At 41.1% G+C, this 22,451-nt stretch overlaps 1 protein-coding gene across 3 annotated transcripts in view; it reads left to right on the forward strand.

The window, feature by feature from the left end:
- Positions 1 to 97: 97 nt before the first annotated feature.
- The window catches only part of tcf7l2 (transcription factor 7 like 2), a 119,040-nt gene continuing 96,686 nt past the window's right edge, over positions 98 to 22,451 (forward strand). The window contains exons 1-3 of one of the 3 annotated variants that reach the window (XM_085171075.1): positions 98 to 9,989; positions 10,735 to 10,894; positions 13,762 to 13,851. The gene's annotated coding sequence lies outside the window, so the exon portion shown is untranslated. Of the gene's footprint in view, positions 10,895 to 13,761; positions 13,852 to 22,451 lie in introns of all 3 variants that reach the window. The other 2 variants (XM_085171074.1, XM_085171073.1) reach the window with 2 other exon arrangements.

The following is a 22,451-nucleotide window of genomic DNA, read 5'->3' on the forward strand; positions in this document are numbered from 1 at the left end:
GGGAGGGAGCAGGGAAGGAAGACAGGATGCATGGAGGTGGGAGATAACGATTTGTTTAGAGCCCCGGTTCTGTTTTATTATTTAAACAGGAGCGCTGTCATGTGATACCTTGGCAGACGTTGGCTATCATCTCTCCCTTCTTTCTCCTTTCCTCCCTCTCTTTCTTTCCCCCCTCCTTCTCTCCTCTGTACTCATCCCTTACTTTTCCCCAAGCTTTTATCTTCCCCTCCTCGGTCCGTCTCCATCTCTTTCTCCACCTGCTCGTCTCACTCCTCTCTCTATCCCCTTTTCTTTCTCTCCCCGTTGAGCGGCGGGTGTCATTGGAATATGAACTAGATTATTCATCAGTGCCCCCACCACCCACTACCACCCCACGCCCCACTACCACTCCCTCCAATCGCTGATTTGGTTTTCGACAAGCGTCTCACCGCAGAAGGCTGAGGATGAAAACTTGTCAAAAATAGGTTATATCTTATTCCAAGGGGCAACAATAGCAGCAGGTACAGACACCATTTAATATTTAATTTAGGCGGGTGGTAACCCTCCTTAAGTGACTGGAGCTGCGTCTTCCATACAAACGCCAGGAGAAAAGGAGGGGTGGGTGAGCAAGAGGGGAGAGCAATTAATTATTTGATGTCTGAAAAGTGATTTTTGAAGCTCTCGCTGCCTTCTCCTGTTTGCCAGGGGGGGAAAAAGGGATCGAGTCTTTGGGTGTCCCAGTTCGCTTTCCACACACGTTCCTTATCTTGGTCACCCCCCCAAGAGCCGAAACGTTTCCACTCGTATCACGTTACATCCTCATGATAATTGTTCATATAGTAAAAGGTTTTCAGTCTCTTTATGTTATCAGTGGAAATTACGAAATCTTCTACCACCACCATCTTTGCGACATCTCGCTAACGTACCCAGTCATTCCTATCCTCACCGGTCCTCTCTATCCTCTCTACGTGGTTTTACATAGAAATTATAAAAGGAAGGTTCCTCAACAAGGAACCTGTGTGATGCACCAACCATTGCAAAAGCCCGATGTTTGTCAGCCATTTAAGACGACAAGGGATTGTGACAAGCGTCGTTTGAGCTGCCTGTCCCCCCAGCGGAGGGCGGGTCTTAAACGGCACAAACAGCGCCAGTGGTGGGATCGCAACAGGAGGGTGGGCGCTTCGTCTTCAGGAGTGTCCACGATGCTGTCACCCACTGCACACGCAGACACACACAAACACACATTCATGTACATTGAGAGAGGCCCAGCAAGAACAGCTAGCCAAGAAGAAGGGGGGGATCACAATGGCTCTGTTTGAGGAGTACAATGAATATTCTTCTGTTTGATTCAGCAGACGTGGACGCATATGCGCACGCACACACACACTGCTGCACGTATGGTCCCAATAAAGACAGGCACACACGCTCTAGTGTGGAGCTGTTAGAAGAGGAGCCATGGTCTCCATTTGTACATGCCACCAGTTCCAGCAGAATGGCTTTCTTTCTCTCATCAGCCCATTATCTATCTGTTTTTTTCGCCCCATCAGCGCTGTCAACCGTTTTATTAGTGTTTGTGCTCACAATGAAATGACAAAGGCCCCCATTATTTGAGGAAGTCGCAGGGGCTGCAGCCATACATGCATGCACGGATGTCCATGTGCTCGTGACCGGTGTTAAGAGGTGATGCCGAATCATCCACGTGCGCACGTATCCGTCTCGAGTTATCGCGTTCCCTTCAGTTCAGCCAATTGAGACTCCAGGCTGATCCTGACTTGTGAAGCTGACTTTTTTTTTTGTGATCTCTGTCAGTGTCTGTGTTTGACATCTGTGATTAAAGCGGCTCTGGATCTTTGTAACCTAGATGCTGTGTCGTAACTTGCACACAAACACTTCGTGGGGTCTCCGGCTGACTCCGCGGGAACGAGTAAGGAGGTACGGGAAAAACAAGAGCTGACATTTACAAACCGAATGTGGCGCTGTGTGCTTCCTTTCGTATTTTAAAGGCGAAGCAAGCCGTGTGCTGAAAATCCTCTTAAGACATTGTGTCGTGGAGGAAACAGAGATGCAGAGAGCCAGGTCAGAGCTTTGCAGAGCCAGACCAGCTTTCCCCCACCACCACCAGACCCTATCCCTGCCTCCTTACTCTTCCTTCCCTCTATCTCCGTCACATCTTTCCCGGTAGAAACACAACCTTTGAACTGAAATTAACACTTTCCACTACAAAGACAGCGGTAATCTTCAATGTCATTTGCATGACAATGAGGTTATGTAGATAATAGAGCTGTCAGTGGATCTTTTTCCCCCCCACTTTTTATTCTTTTGGTCCCTTTAACTGCCTCATCAGTATGCTACAATGTGTCCAAGCAGATATTTTATGACATGCTGGAGATTATTCTATTTATGTTTTTTGTTAAATGGATTTCTATCATTGCAATTGAGCAGTGAGAATGAGCGCATTTTCTGTGACTGCTGCGCATTTGTCTTGTATGGTTTCTCCTGTGTTGCCGTCCATTTTAAAAAGACAAATGATAGAAAGAGAAAGAACATAAAAGGAGAAAAGTGGGAATGAGTGCAAAGCAGCCCAGGTTGCCTGGGAGGCACTCAGTGGCCTGGACGTTCTGAAAGAGGAGGGTTTAGTTGAGCTCGCCCTTGTACAGTAATTTACTTTGCATATGGTGTCTTAGCAGACACGATTCTAAATTTCCAACTGGGAGGCATCAGTGGAGGAATCACTGTCTTCAAAAGACGGCCTGCCAGTCACGCTCCTCCCGTAGCTAGAGATCTGAGCGTGCGGTGATAACCCGCGACATCTTTCTGGAAAAACGAGGAGTCGATCAGCTTTGATGGAGCACATCCGCCATGACAGGCTACTGAGGAGCTCGCTAATGAACTGGGGAAGGGGGGTGGGCATCGCTTAGGGTAAGAGCACAGAGGAGAAGGGTAGTTGAGTGGGGAATGGATGGATTGATGGATGGAGAAGGTGTACTTGATAGTTATGAGGTAGCCTCTGCTTTAAGATATTCAGGTAGATGGAAGAGTGCCCAGGTTAGAGAAAAACAGCTATGCGTTTGTTTAGGAGAAACAACCCCCACTCCACTACTTACATCAGCTCGTTACCCCTCCAGCACCAAAGGGTGGGGAGGTTTTTGTGGTTGTTTTGGGGTAAATATTCATGAGAAGGTACCCAGTCCCAGAGCTCTCCAGCCAGTTTTTTCCATCTATTCCAGGAAATTTGAGTCTTTTGAATGGGGGCTACCACCTATTTGTGTGCAATCAAGTGCAATAAAAGTCTAAAGTTAACACAAATAATGGCCCAGCTGCAATATGTGTGACACAAAACAATCGCTTTACCTTTTTCTCAGGAAGAAGTGGAGTCTCACTTTAACACATAACTACTAGTTGTACTAATGTAGTTATCAAGTTTCAGTTTCCACAGATTAGTCTTATAGTTTGTCTGGAAGAAGAGGACAAAAATGAAATGCAGTCTTCTGCTTTCGAGGATAGAATATCAGAGTTTAACTGATATGTTGACATATGTAAAGTTTAAGATTATCACATCCTGGAAGCTGTGACTCAGGTGATAGAGCGGGTCGATCCTCAACCTCTACACAGGTAAGGGTCATTGGGCATGGCAGATAAGCACAATGCGTGGCCATTTTTAGTCGGTGAATGAAAAACATTAAAATTTTACGCAAAAGTTCTTCACATACTTTTAATCAGTAGTATAAGTAAATAAGCTAGAACTATTTTATAATAAGTGTTACAGTACTGAGCAAAAGTCTGGAGCCACCCCTCATTTCTTTATACTTGACTTTTAAACGGACAGACTTTCTTGTAGTTTTTAAAGGGGTCATGAATAACAGTTGAATAATCATTGTCAGAGGAATGTTTTGTTTGTTAAGCCACTAAACACTGACCTATGACTCATTCAAGCATAAAAAGGAAGTTAACTCAAGGGATAAACCAGACAACTTAGCAAAGACCAATGTTAAAGTGTATCTTTAGGCACATGTTAGTAGCAGCCTGTCTCAAAGCACGTAATTTGTTTCCAATTGACAAAAAATGCAGGAGATAAAATAGTAGTTTTGTACTAACAAGGTGATTCCTAAAGAGCTATTAGCTGAAATCCTGGCATAGCTCACCATGGTGTGCAGTACGTCAGTAATAAAATTTGAGATAACTGGAGAAGTGGTGGACAATAGAAGAAATGGTAGGTGTGGAAAAAAACTATCTACAGCTGATGGACAGAATCTGAAAGTCATGTCCTTGAGAAACAGGAATAAATCCAGCAAAGACCTGACAGGGGACCAGAAGATGCATCTGACCAGTTGATCCATCTACTGTTTGCTGAAGCCTCACCAGAAATGGTCTCAGTGGAAGGGTCACTTTCAAGAAGCTGTTCTTAAGAAACGTAAATGGGGAGAAAGGGCTGAGTTATGCCAAATTACACAAGAACTGGATTGAAAATCAGTGGCAACAGGTCTTATGGAGTCATTAATCTATATTATAAATTACCAATTCAAATCATTGTTAATACTATCAAAGATTCACCCTATGGGCATTTGTTTGTTAGTTTTTTGGAGATCAGCTACTACACATAATCTATGTAATTATTATTTATTTGAGTGTTATTTAAATCATTCTCAAAAACTATATAGATGTTGAGAATACTGGTAGCCTAGGCAGTTTTTATAGTAAGTTTTGTCAAGATTGATTAACGTCTCTGGGAAGAAACGGGGGACTCATCTAGATGCTACAATAATTATAAGATGCGTTGAAGACGTCAAGAGAACTACAACAGTAAGTCTACAGTAAAAACACTCTGGAGGCTCTGTCATGGTTTGAAGCTGCATTTCAGCCAGTAGTGTTGGGGATGATGTCAAAGTTAGATAAAGTACTAACACTACTAACTAATTTTGATTTACTATTAAATACTAACTAGAAAGCATCTGATTGGCAACAGCTTAATTTTTCAGCATGACAATTATCCCAAACTTACTGATAATGTAGTTAAAGCATACCTGGATTGAACCCCCACCACACACACACACACACAGAGCCCGAACTTTAACATTATTGAAGCAGTGTGGGATCATTTAACAGCGAACAGAACAAAAGGAAGCCAACATCCAAAGTGGAAAAAGTAGTCAAACCAAATATTGACTTTCAAGCTTGTTAGAGTTAAACAAACTCTGTCTTTGCCTTATATACACTTTATTTACACGTATGTTTCAATAAATCACCTCACCTATTTCCCATTTTCCTAGCAAAATATGCAAAAATGAAAGATTGCTCAAGACTTTGCACACTCACTCTGCACAATATGAACCAGGCCTTCCTTCACCTTTATGCTGTTCTCAACACAAACAGCCTTGCAGACAGGCTTACTCTTCACACACACACACACTCGCTTAGTTTTACACACAAACACACACCGCTCTATTGAGACATATGGATGTGGCAACAAAATGCACAACTTTTTGTTCATCTCAAGGACTTGTGAGGGCCCAAGTGAACTGAGAGGCCATATTGATTTTTCCTCTTTTCATGCTGTGACTCGGGGATTACCCATTTTCTCATTCATTTTTAAAGACAACTCGTGAGAGTCTTCCTTCCCTTTTTCCTCTCGGTTTTTTTCCTTTTTCCCCCCACTACCCCTTCCCCTTCTCGCCATCGTACATACGCACACACCCACCTGCGCAGCCGGTCGTACCCACCCCTTTTCCACAACCACAAGTCCCTCCTTGACCCTGAAAATTGTAATTCAGCCATAGATCACAGCTGCTGAATATTAGGGCTTACAAAAGCAGTTAAATAAAATATGTCGAAATCATCCAATCCCAGAGGCCACGGCAGAAATTCTAATCAGGTGAGAGAAAGGGGAAGGAGTCAGCAGGAGGATTATGGGTAAAGAAAATCGTCTGGATCTACCAAAGAGCAGACGGAGAGCTGGGTTTGAGCTAAAAATCATATCGTCGTGTCATGAAAGGTTTTTGGAGGCATGTGAGCTCTTTCCTCAAAAACACAGAAAAGCAGTCCTACAGACTCCTAAAATGTAACAACCTGTGTTACAGTTTTAGGTTTGATTTCCTTCTTTTTGTGATTCTTGGAACTAAAATAAAAAAAATAAAAAAAATAAAAACACAAAGTACATAAATCAATAAATTTGCATATAATTCACTCCTTCTGTGTGTTATGTTACCCCAAAGACAGTTTAAAAAGCAATTTGAATGCACACGTAACTTGCAGTCATCCATGCTATAGTGTTGTCCATAATTAGTGCCAAAGCCAGCACTGCCTCTAGCTAAAGGTCTTCAAAGTTGGCAGATTCTCATAACCTGCAGTGTCAACCAAACTATTTGTAAAATAATTGAGTCTCCCGGTATTAATGCACTCATTTTATGCTAAACAGGCCAACAGCACTTTTGGCCTATAGGCCTTCCTTTGACCAGGCGTAGGAGGGGGTCAAAACATATTAATGATTCTGTTGGCATGCTTGTTAAAATGAACCACAAAGGTTGATCCAGCTGAGAGCAATGCATGGGACAGTGCAGCTTGAGATGGTCAGATTTTAGTCCAATTTCAGTGCAAAACGTTCTTCCGTAAACCGCTTGCTGTTTTATTTGTTTTTGTTTGGTTTTTTTAAGGTGCACATATAATACATTTCCCTTTAAGTGAAGGTAAATTTCGTACCACGCTGGCTGTGATGAGAAAGTCATAAACCAGCCTCAAACACAAGCTCGTCACGAGAATGAAAACTTTTCTTCCAGGCCCGGACTCAGCCACATGTAAAATGGCCGGACAGTCCAGAGAGCGAGGCAGGTCTGATGGATGGTGCTTCAATCCCTCGGCGGTTCTCCAAACAAGGAGACGCTCGATTACACTGCAGGATCAAAAATGCTGAATGCACACACTCCCCTCCAGAGTGAGGGAGAAACAAAACATCCACAGACCTTCGAAAGGTAGATTCTGTTTCTCGGGACTTTGTGCTTTGTCTTTGGTGACCAAGTAATTTCACTGATTTGGTACAAAACAGCAGGAAGGCATAGCTGGCTCTTATATTGCCAGCAAAACAAACGCAAATGAGCATTTACTTTCCTCAACACCCACGGCTTTGGTGCGTTTGCATAGATAAAAGTGGACTGTGAGCACTTCCCCATCTGTCTAGGAGGCAGTTGACCACTCTCAAATGAGGCCAGTCGTGGTAGAAGAAGCTGCACACTGCAAAACACCTTTTCTTCTTCTTCTACTACTGAAAATTTGGTGTACAGAAAGACCGACAGCAATCAGTTTTCTTCAGTAACACCTTCACAGACTTGCATCAAGATAAGAAGATAACTACTGTATGGTATGCCTCAATTAAAGGGTTGATGTAAAACGGAGTTAAATGTTAAGAGTTGTACATGGTTTAAGTTTTCCTTTAAAAAATATTTCCCGTGCTGTCAGCGGTAGAGGCTCTTGTTTTTTTTTTTATGTGCGCATGTCATAGCTGCCTTTTAAGATAGATTTAAAGTTCGATCAAATGTTCGGCCAGACGTTTAAACGACGTAAATTTATCTTTTGTTTCTTAGATATTGTGAGCTGATTTAAGAACAAAGGATTTTCAAGCCAAGTCAAACACGTTCTGTGATGTCTCTTTAAGGAAGGATTTTTCGTTAGACTTTGATGGTCGCACAAACCAAATACAAACTGTTTCTTCCTGCCTGTTGAATTCTAATGTGCTCGTGCTGCTTTAAATGTCAGGCTGGAAACGCATCCAAGCCCACATAAATAATAAAAAAAAAATTTAAACAAAATATCTGCATAATCTATAGGTCATAAATCTTTAACGTTAGTTTTCTTTGGAGGTTTTGTGAAGGGCTTAGGGAGCATATGGGGACTCATGGGTCATGAGGTTATTCATCCCTGTGGATGCAACGGCGGCATTAGTGGTCAGTGCAAAAACACTTCAGCATTTTTTAAATGTACAGCCCAAAGATGACACACACACAAATACTCCTCATGGTTTGAATAAGGCAAGCCTCTTATTCAACCCAGCCACTGCTCACAGCCATTGAAATCTAATGTAATCTTCTTGTATTTGAGTCGATGGCACTGGTTGAAGGACGGGCCATTTAGAAAAGGAACAATCTTATAGATGCGCTCGTGTAGTGCCTTTGAATGAACCCTCAGAATTGTTGCACTCATTCAAAGAGAGAATGCGTTCTCGAGTGGTTCATATTCTACTAAAACGGGGACAATTGGATTGGAAAGTAAGTAAAAGTAGAAGATGGTGCAGCCAAGACCTTCCTTTTGAATTCTGAAGCCTATAAAGGATTTGGGGAGGTCAGCAGCTGGAGACGCGTCTTTAGAGGAGGGCAGTGCTTTGGGATTGCGCTTTGACCTTGTGTTCCTATTGGTGCAGAGTCTGGATCTACCACCGATCTCTCTTACAGATACACGATACCCTGTGCTGTCAGCAGCAAGTAACAAGGTAAAACCTTTAACAGCGCTGCTTGTTGTCATTTAGGCATGTTAAAGCGATGTCACAAAGGTCTGCTTACTTTTATTTGCAGATAACATAATAGATGTTTTCTGTTAAAATGCAGTTGTGTGCTGAGCCTTGTTACTGTCACTGAAGGCTAGACTGAGCCCAGGCACCATTGTGAAGCACTCTGGCTTGTTTGGATCTCGCTAAGGCTACAGCTGAAAGACGTTATTAGGACACGACCCTCCTTTTATGACCTAAAAATCTGAGGATTGTTGGAAGGTCTGCAAAATTATGTCCTTATTACTTAAAATCCATTTTATACCATCTTGAATCTTGCTTTTTGCCATTTTGCTCATTCATAACTAACATGAGTGACCTCACCTACATATTTGTTCAGATCTGGAAACACAACAAAATCACTAAAAGTCCAACAGGGCAAAAAGCATGAGTAGATATACAGCAGTGTAAATAGGTGAAAGTTTAGCCAGATTAACTGCACTGTCTTTGAAGGTACAAAAGGGATTATGTGCAAGGGGCAATTCCAAGAGCATGCCAATGATCACTTCATCACTATCCAGGTTAAGGTCATACATGACTGACTGGTGTTAAAGGATACTGTTGGTGTGTTCCCTCTGAGAGCACCAAAGAAGCCTATGTAGGTATCAAAAAAGTGTTGACTTTACCTGTTGCATTTATCAAAACTTCTGTGAGCTTATTTTTGACTGAAGATGAAGGCAGCGGTACTGATGAAACATACAGCATCCTTGGTCTATCTTCTTCTAGGAACCACTGAAATTCAGAAAACTGAAGCTTAGAAGGCATCAAAATGGTGGCAGCCGCTTATACGACCTCCCTCCAGCGGGAATGCGTGCTCCCGCATCTAACGATATGTAGGCTGGTATGCAGTGTATACAGTCATTTGCCTGGTGATCTACTGGGCTTTTCAAATAAAGATATGCAGAAGAGCACTCCTGAACATACAACCATGAAACAAATGGGATATAGGAGCAGAAGACCACAATGGATGAACAGGAAAGTGAGGCTGCAGCTTGCACAGGCTCACCAAAGCTAGACAATAGAAGATAAAAAATGAGTCATCTGCAACATTAAGATGAATCCATCCTGCCTGTTTCAGTGGTGGGGGATATTTTCATGGTGCACTTTGGGCCCCTTTGTGCCAGCTGAGCATCATTTAAACACCACAGACTACCTGATATTGTCCCTTACAGCGGATCCACCTATACTGCTGGTGGGAGGGTCACACACCATGCCACAAAATTCAGATAATGTCAACTGACTTCTTGAGCATGAACTCACTCTATAGCCTCCACAGTCACATGAGCTCAACCCAAAAGGGGACCTTTGGGATGGAAAAGGGATTCACATCATAGATGATAAATCTGGAGCAGCTGTGTGATGGGATCATGTGAAAATGGACCAAAATCCCTGAGGATGAATCTATGCCACAAAGAATTAAAGCAGTTCTGAAGGCAAGAGGAGGTCAAGTCAGTACTAGCAAGATCACTTCACAAAGTGCCCAGTGAGTGTATTTTACTATTGAGTAGAGATCTAGGCCTAAATTTCAGGGGTTATTAACTAAAAGTGAGTAAAAAGAAAAACTGAAAATAGCAGCGCATAGGTAATTAAAATGTTTTAAAAAGTGAATAAATGCTCGGATTAGCTTGCTAAACATATATATAACTAACATTTGCAATTGTTAGCCGATATAATTGGTGATCAACACTGTTTGTAACTTCCTAAAAACATCGATAGACAGGTGAAATTATTACCTAGGTGTAAGATGGCTTAACAAATTAGTAGATATACATAACAAACAATAAGTTAAAATAGCAACAATAGCTGCAGATTATATAGCAAAAGTAGCCTAGCTTAACGTGAAATAGTTAGCTAGCAATACTTAGCTAAATATAATGGGACAACGATAGAATTGGTAATAATTAGCAATACATTCCTATTATCTTCTGCTTATTTCAAATCGTGTCATAGTGGTGTTTAAATAATCAAGGTCTTCAGGTTTTTCTTTTTATATATACAAAATGATGTTATAAAGGTAAATAAATGAGTTAGTAATAAGTAATAAATATAAAGGAAGCGATTTGATAAACTGAAAGGCACTATAGAGGTCAGGAATATTAGTGTCCTGTAATAACAATAGATTCATGCTAGTTGACTGAGTAAGCAGAGAGAAAAGTGCAAGGGAGCTCAGTTTTATTTTAGCTGTTGGGATGTCTGGGCAGGTATCTGTCAGAAATATAACTCCACAGGTTATGACATACAGGCTGAAGGGTGAGGGCTACTCACCAGAGGAGACACCATCCAAGAATACCAGAGATATGGACAAAGACAAGCTGAACATGAACCTGCAGGCCATGGTCTGAAGAATTTGCTTCAAAGAGCAAGAAATCAACGTAGAAAGAGGAAAAGGTCAGTGTATATCCGTAATGCATATGAAATCTATGAACTTGTAGTCTTTGCATAGTTTTTGTATACATGTGATGCACATGCAAGGTCGTCTAGTCAGGCTTGGCAAGATAGGTTATTATGGAGTTTAGCCTTTAGCCTAAAATAAAACATTTACAAAGTGGTCTTGTAAAGTTTAGTTACATAGGGACATGCAGCTATTTTTTTTTGTCACAATGCACACAAAATCATGCAACTGGCTTTGATTAGAGACCATGTATTAAGTACTGGTCAGGCTGGTTCAGCACCATGGACAGATTCAGCAAATTTCAGAGTGAGCAATTATCAGTGGAATAATGATAATTGGCAAAGAAAGGTCTGTTGTCGCTAATGTGGATTGTGAAATGGTCATCAGTACAGCTTGAAATGCAGATGGAGCTAGAGATCGAGATCGAGATGTTTCATTGTAATGCTTACGAGCAAAACCCACATAACTGCCAAATTCACGTACAATGAGTCTAAAACCTGGACATTAATTGTTTTTTACAGGTTCTAAATGTTATGTTAACAGTGTATGTAGTTTTGATAGGACTGGGTGTTCCTTACAAAAAAATCCTCTTAGACATGCTTCTGCCTTTGCATTTTTATGTACACAGACTTCTTCCTTTGACTTATTGATCAAAGAATTCAATCTTTTTGAAACATGACTGCTTGAGTTTTTCCAGTGATAATTTAAGTTGTAAAGTTTGGTGTTTCTCATTCTTTGTGAACAGAGAGGACAGAAGGTATCAAATCAGCTGTAAAGGGTACAGAAGGGTGGTCCATTATCACTGAGAAACCAAAGTAATACAACGTTTCATGGCCAGAGATGAAATAGTTGTTTTACATGTGACGCACACCGATAGAGACAGGGTGGTGATGAAGCAGAGGCCCTCCTGGTTACACTGCGTCTCCTTAAAAACAAAAATCTCCCGGCATAGCTTCGGCTCCAAGCTGATGTGCTATAGGGAGCTGAGGTCACTGGTTCATCCGTCAGAGAGGCTCCTCGCTGATGGATGGCACTCAGAGCAACGCGCGCCCAATCCGCTGTAGCCCTAACCGCCGAGAAAAGGCCTTTGCAGGCAGAGAAATAAATAAATAAACAGCAACATCAAAGGGATGTTCAAAAGAAAAACAAAGCCTGCACACGTTCGTTTGCAAACACACACACAGAGGCGCACATTGGCTCTCTCGCACGCATCCGGCGAGAGAGAAAAGGGAGGCGGAGGGAAAAAAATACAAAGGAGTGAAAGCGTACACATAGTTTACTCTCCGATGACACTCGGCTTGAAGAAAATCCAGACAAAACAAGGCAGAGTGGCGAAAATTGGAGCGTTTGATGGTTCGATATTCATTCTGAACAGACTCAAAAACAAATATCACAGCAAAAACTATATACAGATTCACATTTGTTTGTTTGTTTAAAAAGAAATCTACAAACACCCTCAGAGATCTTTATTTCAAGTCTTTTGGTATCTCACTGTGGGGATTAACTGACACCTTCACATACTGGACATCCAGCTGAGGTTCAGCAGTCATCAGTAAATCTATACGTGTTATGCGTAGTCTAAAAAACCTTTTTAGACATTCTTCAAATAGCTGTTAAAGAACATGTTTCTTATCCAGGAATCCCACGAAGAGATCATTTGATCCTAGTAACATGTGATCTCTGTGAAGCCTGATATTGTAGCTCTTTCCACCATACCATATGGATTAATTTTTCCAGGATTTCACAAGTGTGGTTAGCACTGCAAAATGACGTCAATGTCAAGTGTCGAAAACTGTAGTTCCTCAAATTGCCACTTGAGGCTTGCTACACAAGTGAGTTACTCTCCATAGACTCCCATGCTAAAATGCTCACTTTACAGCAGGACTGAGAATATTTACAGCTAGTAGAAAAACGAGGTGTTGAATCCTTTTTTAAAACGCTTAAAGTTTGTTTGCTTTGGCAGCTGAAATTAGTTTGATCAGAATCAGAATCCTTGAGAAAATGATGTGGTCACAATTGCTCCAAGACAATAAAAAAGTAACTCACTAAACTAAATTAAACATATTACAAAGTTACAAAATATAACAAAATAGCACTAATATATACAAATATCTCAATTATAAGTATCCCAGTATGTAACACTAATGGTTGAAATTGAAGTGCAAGGATGTGCAAATACTATGGGTGTGCAGCTATTACAGTGCATATTGTGCATTAGATGGAGGAATTACCACAAGCAGGAATGATTTCCTGTTTTGTTCAGCGATGCATTTTGGTAATAGGCTAGCAAACAACCTGTTTGCTCTATTGTGGTGAGGTTTACAGTAATTGTACAGAACTTGCTCTGGACTTCATGTTAGGTTGTATCAAATGTTGCTGACATCAGTTTATACTGTTCGAGTCACTCACTGAATTCCACTTCTTATACCAACTTTATAGTGTCCGGCCATGGAGCTGATGTAACGTTGCTTATATCTTGCTGAATTCAATGTGAGAGTAGCAGCACAGACCAGCCAATCGCAGCTGGTAGAAAAATATACTGGAACTCAAAAAACAAATTATTTTGCGTCTTACTTCTAAGTATTTCTTCACCTCACGCTCCACCTGCCAAGTCCCACTTTAACCCTTGCCAGTGGCTGAAAGTAACATTTGCTTGACAGTAACATAAAACAGACTATCGTCTGGTATATCCTTTAAGCGAGAACGAAATATCTGCCATTTGTTGAGTCCCAGTTAGGACAGTCTCCAGTTGCTCCAATGGTACTGCCGTCCTGTATCCGGCAGCTCACACAGAATGTGAAAAATGTAAGAGCCTTTTGTTTGAATGTGTCAAATAATCTACTTGCACTCTGTTTCTGGACAGAAATCTGTCTGCTGGGATTATAGAAGAGCACCAAGAGGTCAGAAAGGAGGCAACAAAACTCCCCCCAAAAGTTGAAGAATCCTGTATGAGGTAACTTAAAGCAATCATTCAAAAACAAGTTTGAATTCGGGAACTTTTACCCCTTGAAGAGTCTTAGGATGCTTTTAAACATGTGGCTACTTATTGTATTCCAACTCAAAAAATGCATCGTGATACCGGTTAACACATTTTCCTTCACTTCTTTCCTTTTGAAGACACGCTCAAAAATGATAACATTTACATTTATGGCAGTCATCACAGATGCACCGTGTTCTTCTTTGTCTCCTTCAACCGATTCCTGGGAACTGGAGCTAAATGTTATTGTTTCCAAGATCGTGGATATTGGCAACCGGGAACCTCAGCAGAGTGTGAGTGCTTTGGTTGGTTAGGGAGCCTTGCTTGCATGGCCTTGAGTTAGTCAGCATGGGCTCATCCCATGAAATATTGAGGAAGCTGGAAGGGCTGGGCTGGGGCCTCACGTTGGGTGTATGTGTGTGTGTATGTGTGTGTGTGAGTGTTTTTGTGTGATGGGGAATGCCTGACGGTGGAAATAGTGGATGTTGTGTCAGCTCCCCCAAACCAAAACAAACACCTATACCCCCCCTCCCCCCAGTGCACTCCTAAAAACAGAAAAGTGGATTGCAATATATCTTCCATTGAAAATATACCATTCTCTCTCTTGTTTTCGCACCCGACTCCCCCCTCCTGCTCACCCCTCTCTCTCCTTTCTGTCTTACACCAGCCTGACTCTCCTCCTAGATTTAATCTCATCCTTATTCCTCTACCCTTAATCTTTTTCTTTCTTTACATCTCCATTTCCTTCCAAATCAGCATCTCTCATCTTTCAGATTATTCTCCTTCACTTTCTGCTCTTGCTCTTTCTCTCTGTTTTCCAATCAGCCCACAGAGTTGCTGCTGTGTGTGTGTGTGTGTGTTTGTGAGTGTGAGTGTGTGTGTCTAGTCAGTCAGTGAGCTGAGCTACTGTACAGACAGTTTAGTACAGTTGAAAGAGCACATCAGACTTCTGCCCTGCTCTCTCTGAGGGCTGATAATATGGGCCCTTCTTACCTGTTAGGAGCTAGTGAGCCGCTGCTCCTCCCTTTAAATGAACTTCAGAGGGGGAATCAGATTGACAGGAACACAGAGAGGGCTGCCTCGTTTGACTGGCGGTCCTGTCAAGGTGAACCCAAGGTGCTGTCTCGGGCCCCGTATTGCTTTCCACAAGGCTGCCCTGGTGAGCTGATTGGGTCTTAATGGTGCAGTAATGACCCAAACAAGCTCACTCCATCTCGGCCAAGGGCGCGCTATTGCAACCCATTTTGGAAACTTAAAGGTCTAAGCCAGCTAATTTGGCAAGTTAACATCAGTTGAGCTTCCCTATTAATCTTTGTTTCAAAGTATGTGAGAGAAATATAAGGCGAGAGTAGTAAGTGTTTGAGAAACCATTAAGAGTGCGTGGTCTCGTTTTTCTCCCCGACAGATTCTGCATAGTAATAAAGGCGAGGGGAAGCCTCTCTTTAAGCCTCAGCACCTTAATAGCCTGTATGATGACACTTTATCTATAGTTTGTGCATATAATCACCAAACTAAAGGGGGCGACCTCAGGGCGTGGGTTCACCCACTGACATTTGACATCTTTATAATTAACTGGGAAGGTCTAATCTCTGCCTTCAAATGACGCGTGGCCGCATTCCATTTAATATGCTTATAAGCACTATGTATTATTCAAATATGCTGATGAGGCTCCGTTACAAAACAGACTTTTTGACACAGGTTTTTCTCTCCCGTCGTGGTGGGGTACGGGGCCACTAATGGACGTGCAGGGATCGGAGAGCAACAGCCCTTCTGAAATTTTCATTCCCTGAGAAAGACGACAAAGTTTTCTCCTAAATCCTCTTTGTCTTACACTCCTGTTTGAATTTAAGGAACTCCGGAATAACAGAAGCTAAATGAATGCTTTTCAAGGTGCAAACAAACCAAAAAGCTCTTAAAGCAAATTCTTTCTCGTAGTATAAGACCTCATTAGTATTAGGACAGGGGCTGCTTGTGTGGCTTTCTCTGAAGAGTTTTAATAGTTTTAATAGTTTTGGCCAGAGATGTTTGGAAGAATCAGCCATCTTTAGACCGAGGGAACCAGCAGAGCTTTTTATGGATGCGGGCTCTAACAGGGCTGGAAGAAAGAGCCTCTTATGTTCACTTTTGGCTTGAGTTACTTTTGAGAGGTTGGTGGTCGCTGGGTCAGAGGCTTCAGTGAGCCGGTAACCACTACACGAAGCCCTCAGTCCTCACCGGAGCTTTTCGGCTGCAGCAGAGCCTCACCGCATTCCCAGCCTTCCATCCTCTCATTTTAAGGAAAGGAAGGGAGCTAGAAATCACCGAGCAGCGTATCTTAAGACGCTATCAATGTTTTGTGCCTTTTCTTTCACCAATCCATATTCATGAATCTCTTAGAAATTAAAAAATCAATACTAGACCACAATTAGACTGTGCTGAGGTCATGCGGTCTTGTTTTTTGGAAATCATACAAGCAACCACGGAGCAGCTACTATAAAAACAATGGAAAATTATTTTAATGAATGCATTATGATACAAGGTCATTACAAACTAGAATATTAATTACATCTTTTGTCTTTTGAAACCACGTTTTTTGCACTAAATGTTGGCGATCTGCAAATCTAAGTGTTCTTATGATGTTTACGAAGTCTTTTAATTTTAAAATCATGGTAGATTTGGAGTAATTAAGAAAATGAGGCAAACTACTTTTTTCATTAATTTCACTATTATGTTGTCTGAAGCAAATATACAGTCCCTGGATGAGGCAAGTGCAACCTCTTTTTAACTGCATATCATTTTAATACGCTGGTCTTCTCAGCAGGAGAAGAACGAGGCTGTGTTATTTATATAACATAGGGGGCATTCTTCATACTTTCCTCTGCTTAATTGTTCGCATTGTCTTCAAAAAATCTAACATCTGAAAATGTGAAAAAGCAGTTTTCAACAAACAAACAACACCCCCCCCCCCCCCCCCCAAAAAAAAAGAAGCAAAAAAATCAAACAACGTCTGGTGCATATGCCCTCTGTTTCAGGTTTATCCCCAGCCCGCTGTTTGGTTGTTACAGGGTTGATATTGAACAGCATTGAATCACCTTTTTTTTTTTTGTTCCTTAAAGGTTTGTAAAAATTTGTAAATGAGTTCTTGCATTTGTTGAAGGCATATTTTCCCCCTGGTACCCATGGGTGTAGGGTGTGTGTGTGTGTGTGTGGTGGTGGTGGTGGTGGTGGTGGGGGGGGGTTATTGAGTGTGCTGTTGTTGATCCTGGGCCGTGAATCCTTCCCTGCCCTCTCCTCTGCCTGGAGCCTGCCCCCAGCCTCTCCACAACCTCCCACCGAGCTCCTTCCGTGTCGGGCTTCAGCTCCGACTTTTCCGTCTACGCGGCTCACCATCGCATCTCCCGCCTTCCCGTCTCGTGTCCCTTTAAACGAAACTGTTTTCGCTCTTCTTTCTGATTCTCGTGTTGCTTGTGCACCTGAGTTTTACAACCCTCAAACTAGTCCCTTTTAGAGACCCTCGCAGGTGTTTTTAACCTGCCTTCAGCCCACGTGTACACTTTACCTGCCTGGGTCTCTTTCAGAAGCGACTAAACAACAAAATGCTTAAAGCTTAATTTGACTTTAGGTTTATGTAACAGCTGTTGTGTTAATTGGAGACACACAGTGTTGCAAATCCAATGTTTCTTTAACTCGTTGGTAAGAAAATCAGACCTTTGGAGTTACACAGCTGTAGAAAGTTAACAACTGAGCACTTTTGAGTGGATGATAAAGAGTTGGCCTGGTCGTAAAATACCAAGCGACAAAGTATATGTGTTTTTTTTTTTTTGCTTGTTTGCTTGGTGCTGAAGTCCCACCAAAAGCACACAAAAAAGTCACCACAAAATCCATAAAATACCATAAAAGAAGCTTTCGTTAGCTTTAGAAAGAGCCAGATGAACTGTAAGAACTCTGTCAAACTACAGTACTGTGCTGTAACGGCTATCAGGCTTATAAGTATAATGCTGTCAACTGTTTAGCTGCTAGATTCCCAACTGGAATATTATCACATTTTCACAAATGCCTTGTTTGATTATTTTAATTTGAACATTTGCATTTACATGACTTCGTTTATGAGACCCCATTACTGCTGTTGTAGGCCGTGACGTTGGAGGAAGGGTACACCAATTTTAATCTCAATCGTGATTTTTGGCTTCTCAAAATTAAGTGAGCATGATTTAGTAATACTGGCTAACGTAGTTGAGACAGACAGTCTGATGTGCTCACATTTACACCTACAGGTAGTTTTAAATCACCATTTAAATGATATCTTTGGACTCTGAGAAACCAAAGTGCTAACCACTGTACCACAACGCAGCCATTTCTAGATGTCTGTGTAGGTTCTCAGGCATCCAGGTTGTGTTGGTCTTAGGAGCCTGAAAAAAGAAGACAACTGGACTTCTTTACGTTTGTGAAGATGCTTCAATCCTCATCCAAAAAGCGGCGACCCCTTGGACTCTCCAACCCCTACTGGGGGTTAAATACCTGGGACCCACCATCTTTTGTTTTGGATCTGAAGAAGCTTCTTGGATAAGCATTGAAGCATTTCACAAATTTCAAGCTCCTAATATTTTTAAAAGATAAATGTTCTTTTTCATAATTTAACTCAGGGGTGTCAAACATAAAGCCTTGGGGCCAGAATTGGCCAGCCAAAGACTCTAATACGCCCCATTGGATGGCTTTGGATTTTGCATTTGCATTTTCTTGTCATGTAGAAAATACTCAACATACTGTTGAAATTGCTCTTCTTTTTCTTATATTAAGGCATCTCACTGGTTAAATGTGTAGCTAAACCTTGTTACACTGACAGAAATTGGAAGTTCAATGGTCCGGACCATATAAAATCAAAGTGCGTTGTATGTGGCCTGCATTATAAAAAGACTTTAACATCCCAGTTTTAAATGTTATCAGCACACTCGTGTTTTCTTATGTTTTTGTCTGAATGCTTTCATGTTGTATGGAAAGGCTTATAGAAGGCATAATTCTCATTATCTACCCATGATTATATATCCCATAGTATATAACATGAGCCAAGCCTCGTGCCAAAGGTGCAGTATAGACATGAACAGCGTCTATGAGAATTTTATTAAAAAGTTCCAGACAGAAAATGATGCTCTGCACAAATATGCGTGGGATACACATAACATCTTGTGCATCTGTTCAGAGTGCATGTCCGCCAACGATTCTCTTTGCAGACACATTAAAAAAAAACAAAAAACCAGTGAAGGCAACGGGCCTGTTGGCAGCCATATTGGCTGAGTGATTTATTACTTTTCTCACATCCACCTGTTGTTTTTCATGGGGCCTAATTAGAAGCCTGCTGTGTGTGTCATATTGTAACGTCAGTCAAACAAGCATGGAGGCAGTTGTGCAAAATTTGCTTACGCCCAAAATAAACCAGGTAAGAAATATTTGCCGTCTTCAGCCATTTGAGGACAACGTCCCAAAAGGCTTCAAATATTTTAGCATATTAGAACTGTTTTCATTTATTTCTTTATTTATTAGGTGAGGAATAATAAAGGCTTAGCTCGTTTTTTAATGTCCTAAATATATCAAGAAAGATATTTCCCTCTTTTTCCCCTCTTTTCTGCCACTGTCCTCTCTCTCAAACAACCCATCTTTATCGCGTCGACACATCTCTCTTTCCTCTCCTTCTCTCCTTCTCACCTTCCCTAGGCCCTGCAGATTGTCACTGTTATTTACCAAATATAGTCTGACAAAGAAGAAGTGGGATTTTTTACTGATTGAAGATCAAAGTAGCAAAGTCTCCTCCTCGAAGCCCGCCCCTTCTATTAGCCGCCCTTAAGAACAGAGGAAAACATCAATTTCTCGCACATCAATGGCGGCTTCATAATCAATTGAAAAAGACACTTGTATGGGGATGCAAATCTTATCTTTGTCTTATTAGAGCTTTTAGAAGATGCATGTCGGGATTTAATGTTATGAAATAAAAGGGGGTCGCTTTTTTTAATCTAAAGATGCAGAGGCGTTAGTAATGGTCGAAATCAAAGCCCAGAGACTGTGGTAATTACTGGAGGAGTTTGGCTATCCTTATTAATATTGATCAAATATTACTGTGATCTGATCTCTGGGCTTATGATGAATTTGGAAGGTGGTTAACGAGCACAAAGAGGAACGTGGCAAAGCAACAACGAACAGATGTCCATTTTCTTCTGGTTGGGATTATGTCTTTTTTTTTTAAAGTAAAATTATTTTCACTCACATTTTTCTCTTATTCCTGTATTCCTCCATTTTGCCTTAAGTCGCAACAAGGTGATGCACGCTCAGGCTGGTTTGAAAACTGGAAAAAGACAGTTGTGTCAAAGGGAATTCAAGGTTGCTTTTTCATTGACCTGATGATGATGTGCAGAGCTTTCAAATGGCCCTAAATAAGCTGATGTCCTCTAGGCAAACGGGATGCACAAAACACACTGATTCATCCACCAAGAATGCTGCAGATGATCACAGAATGTTAAAAGATTCTCATTTTGAAGTGTAAATAAGGCCGGCTCAAAAGTGTTGCCGGTAAGGGCACAATTTCTACAAAATATATCCCAATTCTAGTAAGCTTTTTTTTTTCACGTTAAGTCATACTTAAATGAAAACCAAAGGCATGATTTCATGCCCTGGAATATACATTGTAGATCACAGGGGATTGTGAAAGGTGGAAAATTCATTAATGTTTATTTCATTTAAATTCATATATCGAAATCCTCCAGCTATGAACACATAAACAAAAGAGTGAGGGGGCTTTGGAGCCACCCATGTGGAAAGCATTGATTGCTGCTTGCTTGAAGCCTTCAGGAGTCTATTGGACATAAAACTTGAGGCCAATTGATTTTTCTGCATTAATTTCTCAATTAGGATCTTCGAAGAAGACCACGAGGGCTGCAGCCAAAACACTCCAGTTGAGGCTAAAGCATGAAGCTTTGGGGCCTTATTGTTGTGGATGTGTGTTTGTGTATGTGTGTGTGTGTGTGTGTTGGCACTGTATCTAATGTACCTACCACAGAACTATCTGTGTGATTATGAAGGATTGTGGGATCAATTTTCAGGAAAAATGAATACCTGAGAGGTAATCAATATTTGAACCAACTGTGCCCTCAAACTTCATACACTCACATCCCTCCATCACAGTCAAACATTAAAACAAAAGACCGACAGACCTTTAAGAGCAGCTGTGAGCGTACAGTATGTGTCATGTTGACAACAAAGAGCATTTAAACAAAGAGAAGAATTACACAGCTAAATATGTACTTTGGTATATTTGGTTGCCCTTGTTTCTTTTTTACCTTCTGTCATCTGCAAAATAACAACTGTTGAATTATGAGTGGGTCTTAACAATCAGGGATTTCGTTAAACATCCCTGTTTGACTAATGCAGTGAGGTCATGATACGTTAAAAAGAAAAGAGATGCAGAATGTGAGTGTTTTGTTTTCTTTACAATTGGCTTTAGAGGTTTAGATTTTACTTAAATGTGTTAAAAACGTAGAACCAGATTAGTCCCTCCTTTAACTCTCAACTCTCAGTACTGTACTTTGAAGCATAGTACTGTGGAAAAGTCTTGAGCTGCCCCTCATTTCTTTATATTTTACTAAGAAAATGGGAAATACATGTAGGGATTTGCTAAAATGTGTAAATACAGTATATAAAGGAAAAACAGTTTGTACAATTCTAACAAGCTTGAAAATCAATATTGGTATGACCACCTTTATTCTTCAGCACAGCTTGAACTCTCTTAGGCAAACTTTCTTCTAATTTCTTTTCTTCAGTCTTCAGGAATAGTTCTCCAGACTTCTTAAGGATATTCGAAGCTCTTCTTTGGATGTTGGCTGTCTTTAGTTCTGTTTTCTGTCTGCTTCAGTAATGTTAAGGTTCGAGGCCAATCCATGACTCTTAGTGTTCCACAGTGTGTTTTTCTATGCAGCTATGCTTTTCTGCTTTTACTGTGTTTGGGATCATTGTCATGGTGAAAAATGAAGCTGGTGTCAATCAAACACTTTTAGGATGGTACATACATGGTAGATTTTAAGGTCAAAGCAAAAGCATCCGTGTTCACAATTCTATCAAATTCAACAAGATTCCCAACACTTTTCCTTAGACATTCAGTTTTCTGGCCCTCTTAGGAGATTTCCAGTGACCTTGTACATATTGAGAATGATTTGACCTAATCACTCCATAAGACCTATTGCCACTGATTTTCAGTCCACCTCTTGTGTAATTTGGCATAACTCAGCTTTTCCTCCCTTTTTCTCTTCCTCAAGAAAAGCTTTATGACAGCCACCTTCCACTGAGACCATTACTAATGAGGCTTTGGAGAGATGGACTCAAGGGTAACATGCATTTCTCAGGTCCTATGTCAGGTCTTTGGTCCATTTTCTCTTCAAATTTTGCACAACATGTCCGATAATATTTTCACGGACCGGCCTTTAAGGTGTCGCGATTCACAGAAGATGCAAAATCAAATGATACAACCAAGACAAAAACTGTGTTTTTTTTGTAAGTATAATAATAAATTCGAATTCACTGTGTAATTGTGTAACTTTATTAGCAGCATCCTCCTG

This window comes from Neolamprologus multifasciatus, chromosome 8 (assembly GCF_963576455.1).
Source record: "Neolamprologus multifasciatus chromosome 8, fNeoMul1.2, whole genome shotgun sequence".
NCBI classification, from domain to species: domain Eukaryota; kingdom Metazoa; phylum Chordata; class Actinopteri; order Cichliformes; family Cichlidae; genus Neolamprologus; species Neolamprologus multifasciatus.